This window comes from Cydia amplana, chromosome Z, assembly GCF_948474715.1.
Source record: "Cydia amplana chromosome Z, ilCydAmpl1.1, whole genome shotgun sequence".
Taxonomy (NCBI): Eukaryota; Metazoa; Arthropoda; class Insecta; order Lepidoptera; family Tortricidae; genus Cydia; species Cydia amplana.
In genome coordinates this window covers 2,495,503-2,506,093 of record NC_086096.1, presented here as the reverse complement: position 1 = coordinate 2,506,093, position 10,591 = coordinate 2,495,503, and the positions used below count along the sequence as shown (strand labels likewise).

The window sequence follows — 10,591 nt, the reverse complement described above, 5'->3', positions numbered from 1 at the left end:
ATTATGAGAGTTGCTTGCACATTTTGAGATCTGCTCATTATGAGATCTGCACATTTTGCGATCTGTTCATTATGAGATCTGCACATTTTGCGATCTGCTCATTATGAGATCTGCACATTTTGCGATCTTCTTATTATGAGATTTGCACATTTTGCGATTTGCTCATTTTACGTAGCCTGCACATTTTGCGACTTGGACATTATGCTATGTATCCATTTTGAGATCTGCTCATTATGAGATCTGCTCATTATGCGATCTGCTCATTATAAGATCTGCACATTTTGCGATCTGCTCATTATGAGATTTGCACATTTTGCGATCTGCTCATTATGAGATCTGCACATTTTGCGATCTTCTCATTATGAGATTTGCACATTTTGCGATCTGCTCATTTTACGTAGCCTGCACATTTTGCGACTTGGACATTATGCTATGTATCCGTCCGATTGATCGGACAAGCCGATCGGACCACGCGGCGTAAGGGCTTTCGTCACGCCTCCTGTCAAGGCTTAGGCTTGTTAGGCGATAGATTCCGTCAATCGCGTGTTCAAATATTTGTGAGCACCTTGGCTGCTCCGATATAGCTGATGGCCACTGGACTGTACTTATTTTATTGGTATGGTACACTGTATCTTCATGCTATTAAATATTTTGATGCCGTATTGTCTTAAATTAAAATAATTAGGTACCTACCACGTGTTTCCATCATCTCATTCCATTATACAGTCCACCGTTAGCTATCAAATACAAATGCATACAGACTTACCTACGGCGTTATCCATAAACGTATGCTAAGTTAATCAGCTGATAATCGTCGTTTGTCCCTCTCTACTTATGGCATAACGACAGATAGGGACAAACGACGACCATCAACTGATTAACAAGTCTTTAGTCTATTCTCCAAATAAGTATTTGTGCATACACGCAGTATCTTTTTGGCACTTTTACGATACTTCGTGTAATCACCACTTAAAAATATTGTATGAAATACATTGTTGCCAACCTAATTTTAATTGTCACCTCTCACTCAGAACCATAGACATGTTTTTTTTATTTCATTCATTCTTTTCCCGCTTTTTGTGACAAAACTTAGTGTTGTATTTTTATTATTCTGTGTTGCCGCGTAACGGGTTGGAAAGTCTTAACTAAAACCAAGCTAAAACCATATTATGATAAAAACTTATATAGTTGGTCAAACCAATTTGTCAGTCAGTAAGAACCAGGAAAACTATACTCATCATAGAAAATGACACGTCGGACGCCTCTGTCCCGGCCCGGGCCGGTCTATCGTGATTCGCGAGTCATCCTTTATTCTTGCTTTTAGTAAAAACGAAAATTACGTAAATATACCTTACTCATGGACAAATTTAGAGGACGCAACTGGATTACAGCACCTAAAGTAATTTTAACCTTCTAACCGCCAGTAATTTTTGATCGAGCGTGCTCGTGTCGCCACCGACAGTAATTGTACTACCACGCAGAGTAAGGTTGGCATAGTTACGGGAGTTATAAATGTACTGTAAAAACCAAATCAGATCTTTGTCTTATTTATCAGACTGTGGCGAAATGAGCTGGATATGTAATGTCTTATTTATATATCAGACTCTGGCGGTTAAAGGGTTAAAATTAGTAATCAAACTTTTTTTTGCGTCAGGATCATATGGCTGCACGGCGGGTGGACTTCAACGAATTTCAACGAAATATTTATAAACATACAGTAGGTTACTTATCTTTAAAAGAAACCAGTTTACAGTGATTTTGCCATGTATTCTATAACAATAGTTATTTGTTTTACAAAGGGGCAAAGTTGTTGTTTTAACCGCTCGTGCTAATATTGAAACCCGAGCAAGCGAAAGATACCGAAATTGAACCACGAGCGTAGCGAGTGGTTCGAAAAATGGAATCTTGAGCATTGCGCCTTTTAACCGCCAGAAATTTTTGATCGAGCGTGCTCGTGTCGCCACCGACAGTAATTGTACCACGCAGAGTAAGGTTGGCATAGTTACGGGAGGTTATAAATGTGCTGTAAAAACCAAATCAGATCTTTGTCTTATTTATCAGACTGTGGCGAAATGAGCTGGATATGTAATGTCTTATATATCAGACTCTGGCGGCTAAAGGGTTAATTAGTAACTATGTAACACTACCTACACCTACCAATTGAGATCAGAGATTTAGAATTGAAAGAAGCGCCACTGTAAATTCCTATGAAAACTCTACATCGGTAGAGACTATCTTTTGTAGGTTTACTGATGCACAGATAACAGTGTGGGCGTTGATACGCCGTCGTGAGGCAGCAAAAAATAAGAATATAGTCCATTTATATAAATTAATGTAAATATAATTATCAAAATTATAAAACATGAACAAAAACAATAACGCGCACACTATCTGGTAATACCCATCTACTAATAGATATATATAATAGCAACACAATCGCCGACACTAACAATTTAATGAGTCCAAAATATCACGGGGCACAATTTTCACGTGACTGATCAACAGCGTCGGCGGCGGCGTCGGCGGCAGCGGCGGCGGCGACGGCGACAGCGGCAGCGGCGTCGGCGCCGCCGCCGCCGGCATCTATCTGCTGGTTCGCCGAACGCCGATCTCGGAGGTGGTTTCTTTTCAAACAATTTTAACGAATCTTCTCTAGCGTTCAGCTTTTGATATCTATCATCGTATGGATACCTCCTCAAGCGCTCTACTATGTTGCCAAGCCTTTTGCTGTTTCCGCAGTCTCGCAAACATTGCACTACCGCCTGGCCGATTGGAGTTATAAGCTGTTCCAAGTCTTCCAACTCGAGTTTGAGATTTATGTCACTTAACTCAATGCATGATGTGGCTTTCTCTGTCTGTTCCGGTAATATATCCATTTCGTTACTCATAATTTATATCCATTTAGAAACGAATAATTTTAATTAGAGATCTACACATCTCTTGATGGTGAAATTGAGGGTGAAAAGAGCAAAATGTGACAATGGAAATTCAGAATAGATCCAGACGAATTTTGAAATATTGTTCTTGTTTACTGGCCAGTACCTTAGTGGTACCTAGTCAAAGAGGGTTGCATAGATATCAGAAGCAAATAGGGCGAAGGCTACAGCTTGGCAAAAAAGAGTAGAAATTAAAAAAGCGGCCAAGTGCGAGTCGGACTCGCCCATGAAGGGTTCCGTATTTAGGGGATTTATGACGTATTAAAAAAAACTACTTACTAGATCTCGTTCAAACCAATTTTCGGTGGAAGTTTGCATGGTAATTTATTTATTTATTTATTTATTTATTTATTTATTCAAGAAACAAACAGTCTTTTGTACTATGTCTAATGTACATGTAATGTGTAATGTACATCATATATTTTTTTAGCTTTATCATTCTCTTATTTTAGAAGTTACATGGGGAGGGACACACATTTTACCACTTTGGAAGTGTCTCTCGCGCAAACTATTCAGTTTAGAAAAAAATGATATTAGAAACCACTATCATTTTTGAAGATCTATCCATGGATACCCCACACGTATCGGTTTGATGAAAAAAATTTTTTTTTGAGTTTCAGTTCTAAATATGGCGAACCCCCAAAATTTATTGTTTTTTTTTTGTGTAAAAAATCTTAATGCGGTTCACAGAATACATCTACTTACCAAGTTTCAACAGTATAGTTCTTATAGTTTCGGAAAAAAGTTGCTGTAACATACGGACGGACGGACAGACAGACAGACAGACATGACGAATCCATAAGGGTTCCGTTTTTTGCCATTTGGCTACGGAACCCTAAAAAGTGGCAACATTGTACTGTCGTCCCTTTCAAACCAATTTATATAAGAAAACGGGACGACACTACAGACGTGTTGTCACTTTTTAATTCTACTCTTTTTTGCCAAGCTGTACACGTACGTAAATAAATAAATAAATATAGTTGGTCAAACCAATTTGTCAGTCAGTAAGAACCAGGAAAACTATACCTACTCATCCTTTTCTTTTGGGTACTAGTACCAGTGTAAGACAAAGATAGTATGATTATCTCTGTCTATGTTTGAAATGAGACAGTCATTTGACAAACCTGTGATTTTTGAGTTTCAGTTCGAAGTATGGGGAACCCCAAAAATTTATTGTTTTTTTTCTATTTTTGTGTGAAAATCTTAATGCGGTTCACAGAATACATCTACTTACCAAGTTTCAACAGTATAGTTCTTATAGTTTCGGAGAAAAGTGGCTGTGACATACGGACGGACAGACAGACGGACAGACAGACGGACAGACAGACAGACATGACGAATCTATAAGGGTTCCGTTTTTTGCCATTTGGCTACGGAACCCTAAAAACCTATTCCGCAGTCATATATTCGCATGAATGGCGGCGGCGCTATGTCCACCGGGACGGGGCAACTGACTCAATTGAGGGCCTAACGCTAACATCGAAATCTTGTTAGCGATAGAAAGATTACAGAGCTCATAACGAAATTTTTTCTATGTAAGCCTTAGAAGCACCATATCATACCTGCATGCTTTAGTCATTTAGTCTATTAAATATGGAGCTAACTAAAACGAATGTACCTAAACCTCGCGGTCAAAGGCCGAATGACCCGAATCACGTGTTTCTTTCATTAATTTTACATCCATATATGCAGCATATATGGAATAGCTGAGAACAGATATAAAAGGTGCGCCTGTATAATTGGTATAATATAGATGCTGGTCTGAACTATTAACATTTTTTGGAAACAGCCATAAAGGGTTTCTATATATTTGGACGTTGTATTTCCTGTATATGGGGCAATTATATTAAATTTTATTTTTAGTAACTTAGTCATAGTCTGGGAGACCGAGCTTTGCTCGGAAAACATATAAAAAAATCAAAATTTCGCGTTTTCCCAGAGATAAGACCTGGCTAGATCGATTTTTCGCCCCCGAAAACCCCCATATAGCAAATTTAATCGAAATCGTTAGAGCCGTTTCCGAGATCCTCAATATATATATAAATACATATATATGTGTATATATATAATACACAGTATAAAAAAAAATGGCTTCCCGCTCCCGCTCTCTGTCTGTCCCTATGTAATGCTTATAGTTCGTTATTTTTAGCATTAGAAAGAACTTGAAAGAAGGTAAGCGATTTTGACATGTCTTTTAATTGAAAAACACTTTTTTTAAATCAATAACTATTACTTATGATAGCAGAAGACTATAAAAGATCGTATTAGATTCATAATTGTTACATATTTACCGTAACTTATTTTTAAAATGTGTTTTTCAATTAAAAGACACATCAAGATTGTTTACCTTATTTCTAATCCTAAAAAAAACGAACTATAGATCTTTAAAACTTCGCAACGGATTTTGATGCGTTTTTTTAATAGATAGTGATTCAAGAGGAAGGTTTAATGTATAATTTGTTAAATTTACAATTTTATTTCAAAGACATGTTTTTTTTATTTCATTCATTCTTTTCCCGCCCGTACCCTCCATTCTTTGCTACTTCTTGAATGAAAAATATTTGTTATATTTACAATTTTGTTTCAAAGTAAGTGCTTGGTCGTAGAAAAAGTATTGTATGCAATGCAACGTTGTTTAACTGAGTCAAAAATACTCGGGGCGTCTTTATTAACAATTTTCGGCTTCGCCTCAAATTGTTACTCACGCCACTCGCCTTTTTTGACATCTCATAAACAACGGTTGCATAAAACACTATTTTTGTCGATTTTGTTATATAATTATATCGGAGTCTGTTCGGAAAGAGAAGAGTTTTGGAATGTATTGGGCCCCATACATTCTCTTTCCGCACAGAGGGCTTACCGCGAACCACGTTCGACGTGTTGCCTCTCTGTCGCACTTGTAAATTCGTACGTAAGTGTAACAGGGAGGCAACATGTTAAACGTGGTTCGCGGTAGGCCCTCAGACTATAGGTATAACTAATAGTATTTAACTAGGTGGACAAAGGTAAAATAAATTCATTACACGTAACACCATTTATTATCAGACAGAAGTTTATATACTTAGACGAAGGCGTGGTACATGATAGCAATCCTAGCCGACTGGGCCTTAACAACAATCCTGCCAAGTCAAAACAGCCCTTATATTCATGACATTAGGTCCGTATCAACTACCATACCTAAGGTGGTGATTGTCGGCTCAGGCGCAAAGTATTAACTTACTATTAAATCGTATTTAACATTAATGTTTAATAATATAATTTAATAATACAAGCTCAATGAAATTTGATTCCATTGATAGAAAATAGGAATGCGAATTAAATCCGTTATGTGTATTTTAAATTATTTATTTGTATTTATGGAATTTATGGATTTTGATGTCGAGAGGCTTTGGGAAAACTTTATTATTATTACAATTATTATACGTAAACTAAAAAAAAATCCAATGTGACATAAAAATAATTATGTATTTTATGATCAAAAATTAAGACGGAATTAAATATCTGGAGAATATAAATTTTCTAGAAACCTGCTTATTGGCCCTTTTACATGAACATGACAATAGTCATTTGACTCATTTGGAACTGACAGTTATGCCATAGGTGCCTACTTGACAGTTACAGTCGACAAGTAACTAAAGTACGATGAATTGTCAATGTCAAATAACAATTGTCAAGTTGGTATAACAAATGTATAACAAGGCCTCGCATCGGTCGCGATCGTGACACAATTAATTTACTTGATTCGCTCATTACTTTTAAAATCACGTTCAGGAAAAGGTAGTTATTGTACTTACACGTCGAAAATTCAAGGGTGTGTTTTAAGGCCGAGCCACACCGGCTGCGTGTGCAGCACACTGCGTGGCGTGCGCTGCACACGCCACGCAGGTGCACGCTGCAGCTCAGTCATGCGTGCAGTAAAATAAAATACTCCTGCGATAGTACCTACATCATGTGACTCCCGTTGCAAATGGAAGCAGCTCACCTAATGCCGCCATTGCAATTATTACACACATAACATGCCTGGTTAATACCTAACATCGATTTGTTCCCACAGGCCAAATTATTTATATAAGACGTATTTTTTTGTAATCTTTGTGCTATGTTGTAAATATACATTCGTATTGACGAAAGATTTTAATTAGTTTTTCTTTTATCACTGAATCCATATTAAAAACCAGCACGCGCACCGACCGAGTTGTAAATAAATACAAGCGAGCTGCGCGTGTACACGCACAGAACCTATGCAGCACCGAGCTGTGCCATTCCGAACCTGCGGGCTCAGCACGGTTCCATTTTTATCGACTATCACTATGCCCGTCACTTTCGCACTTACATACTTGTTAGAACGTGACAGGCATGGTGATAAACGATAAAAATGCGACCGTGCTACTAGGGCTGCTCGGTTCGCCCTCTCATAGGGATCGCAGTTAAACACAACGTCATCACTGCACGCAACGAAGCGACGTTGCCGCTCCGCTGCGTGGACGCGTGCACGCAGTACGCAGCCGGTTTGTCTCGTCGGAGCTGCGTTGCGTGCAAGTCACGCGTACGCGCACGTCACGCACACGTCACGCAAGCGGTGTGTCCTCTCTTATGTGTTTTCGTATTCTACAACGCAGCGGGACGCGTACGTGTACGTGCACGTCACGCACACGCATCCGGTGTGGCTAGGCCTTTAGTTTTCCCGCCGCTCTCAAAATAGTACCGTTCGTAATGTTAAAAAAACTTAGGTAATAATGATTTACCAATTTGCTTTGTTACGACAATAATGTTACAAAATAAATTGTCAACCTGTTAGTGTCGAAAACCTAAATTACCTAATTACTTTATTTTAATGACTGTAATATTCAGTCATCACTTATCCAGGTAGTCTTTTTACTTACTTGACACCAATTTTACAATAAAAATATTTTGAATAAATTTATTTAGGCCATATTGAATAAATACCAAAATATCTTAAAATATCACTTGTAAAATAATGTATAGCATTCTGTATTCACGCCACACTACGGCCAAGTTGAAAAATTATAGGTTCACAAATTAAAAAAAAAGATGTAAATATTTTACTAAGGAATCCAAAACAGCTGTGTGTATAAACTACCTATTATTCGTTTGTGACATTATTTGTTTGAAAATTGCATATGATTATCATATGCAATTTTCAAACAAATAATGTCAACACACTGCTGGTATTGTGCCTGACCCATTTTAGGTAATTTTAATAATGACAAGCATTCGCTAAGATATTATAATCGTATTTAGTTTCAAGTAAATTCTCATGTCAATAAATTCTTCGTTGGCCAAGTGAGGCTATTGAAAGAAAACTGGAATTTACACAGTATTAGATTAAATATTCGAGAAACACATTTATGTCTATAAGTTTATTTAAATACTGATATCATCTACAAACAGTTACGATTATAATATGTATATCGATTAAAACGGACTTATTATGTTGAATAAAAAATAGCGAGATAGCGAACATTAAAATCACTTGGTCTATATATATTTAGTTGAAACTTGGTTCGTTTTTGATAAAAGTGTTTTATTTTTCACGTTAAACGCGTTAACAGTTATAAACGATTTAGAGCTGCGATTTGTAGTATAAATAGCGTTTTGAATTTTTTGTACACGGCGGTCAAAAACCTTATTAAATTTAACTGTTGTTATACGAAATTATACTAAATTACGAGAAAACATGTGACTGTGACTAAAGTTAGACCAAGAAAAGTCTGCGACGATTTTGATAGCACACGCAGTGCAAGTGTTATTTTAATTAAACGTCAAGCTTCTATACATTAATGACGTATAAATAACACTGGCTATCAACGATTTTGACTGAAGACTTGCCTTGGTCTCTCTAAAGTTTATTTTTTTATTCGGTAGACTGAAATGACAGTTCATAGTATGAACATAAAATGTCATTCCATACTATGAAATGTCATTTCAGTCTACCGAATAAAAAAATAGACTTTAGTTACACATTATTTAGATAATCATGGCGCAAAAATTTGGAAATAAGTATTTATAGAACAATTCAAAACGCTACTTTATATCGCATGAACAATAAAAACAGAATTTGTATTAATGCATAATAATACTGTTGGTTAATTAATGACGGATTGGCACAAGTTATTTTTCTATAATTATAAATATAGGTCGAAAAATACATTTTAAAAATCTGTATAAATAGAAGCGTGCGACACACGAGTTCATGTAGAAAATAAACTTGTATTTATTTCTTATTGAATATGGATTTATTTTGTATAACTTCTCAATTTAAATCTTTTTTCTTTGTTAAATCAGCTTGTTGTCGTAATTTAATATTTAGACAAATAGCCATTTGCTCTGCAAACTTGAATACCGTATAAGTATAACCGAGACGTGCTTCTAGCCAAAGATCCTGAATTTATTTAAGACTTGAGTTTCACTACATACATACTGTTATTCGAACTGCGTAGGAGGTTGAAGTTTCCAAAATTACTTCTCACATAGACTCATGTCTACACTATAGACAAATTAATATTTATTATGTTAAAATCAAGCGCATACATTAACGTTAACTAGGGACCAGTTGGGACCACGTAAAACTATAGACAATTATTATACTAAGTTTCCAATTCGTTAATGTCAGAAATCTTGTCCTAGGCTACCCTTTAGTTATGCGGCGATAGTATTACTAGCAATCGCATAATTTACAATCTTAAACCTTAAATAACTTAGATAATTTCGTTTTACTAGAACATCACAGTTAAATGATAAGAGGACTGGTTCGACGAATGAGGGTCACCCAAGATATGATGACAACGTTTTTCTGTGAAGTGAAACTACCTTTCCAAGGACTCTTTTAAACTGCCTCCTGCCTGCTTGTTCATTTCTAGGTAGATGCAACGAAGGTATCCATCGTCAATGTTTAGTAATATAACTACTATGATTGACATTATCAGGTGACAATTTTGAACGTGGTGAAATGGATGTACAATACAGGTATTATCAAACATTAGCGATATGTCATTCGTCTCACCTAGTCCTGTTAAGAAGCGTCCGTTTAAATCGGTAAGTACCATTAATCAACTACTTTACAACATCATTATACTAAATTTGTTAATTCCTAAATAATTTAGAATAGAAATCGCTATTTACATGTTTAATCAGTAGATAGAACTGAGGATATTGCGTTATTTTAAATCGAGTGCATTTTAAAATTGCAACGCTATCAATTATACTAATATGAAATCTCTCATTCTGATTTTGTAAAATAAAATAATAGTAAGAAGTTTAAGCTGAATCTGCTATATTTCTGTATTAAACTGTTGGACCCCATAGATTTGGTCGTATTAGATTTTTTATTGTATGCTATAAATTATTTGTGTGTAATTTTATTTTATTTCAACTGTGGTGGTCCTGTGCTTTGAAAACTGCCAAACAATTTTTGTAACCTTTTGGACGCCATAAACCCACATCCTCATTAATGCTCGATAAATATACGTATAAAATAAAACCCTGTCTGTTGGCAACACTTAACGATAATTTTGTGCTCCTAGCTTAGGACAAGATATTTTCGTATACCTATTCCTATTACACCTATTTTTTAAATTTAATTCGAATGTAGTAGCTGCCAAATTGATCAGTGTGTTACCAACTTAAGTTAATAA

At 36.0% G+C, this 10,591-nt stretch overlaps 1 long non-coding RNA gene across 2 annotated transcripts in view; it reads left to right on the top strand.

Moving 5' to 3' along the window:
* The first annotated feature begins 3,418 nt into the window (after positions 1–3,418).
* The window catches only part of LOC134660963 (uncharacterized), a 230,232-nt gene continuing 223,059 nt past the window's right edge, over positions 3,419–10,591 (top strand). For both annotated transcript variants that reach the window (XR_010097912.1, XR_010097913.1), the window contains exon 1: positions 3,419–3,549. This is a non-coding gene — a long non-coding RNA (uncharacterized LOC134660963). The remainder of the gene's footprint in view (positions 3,550–10,591) is intronic.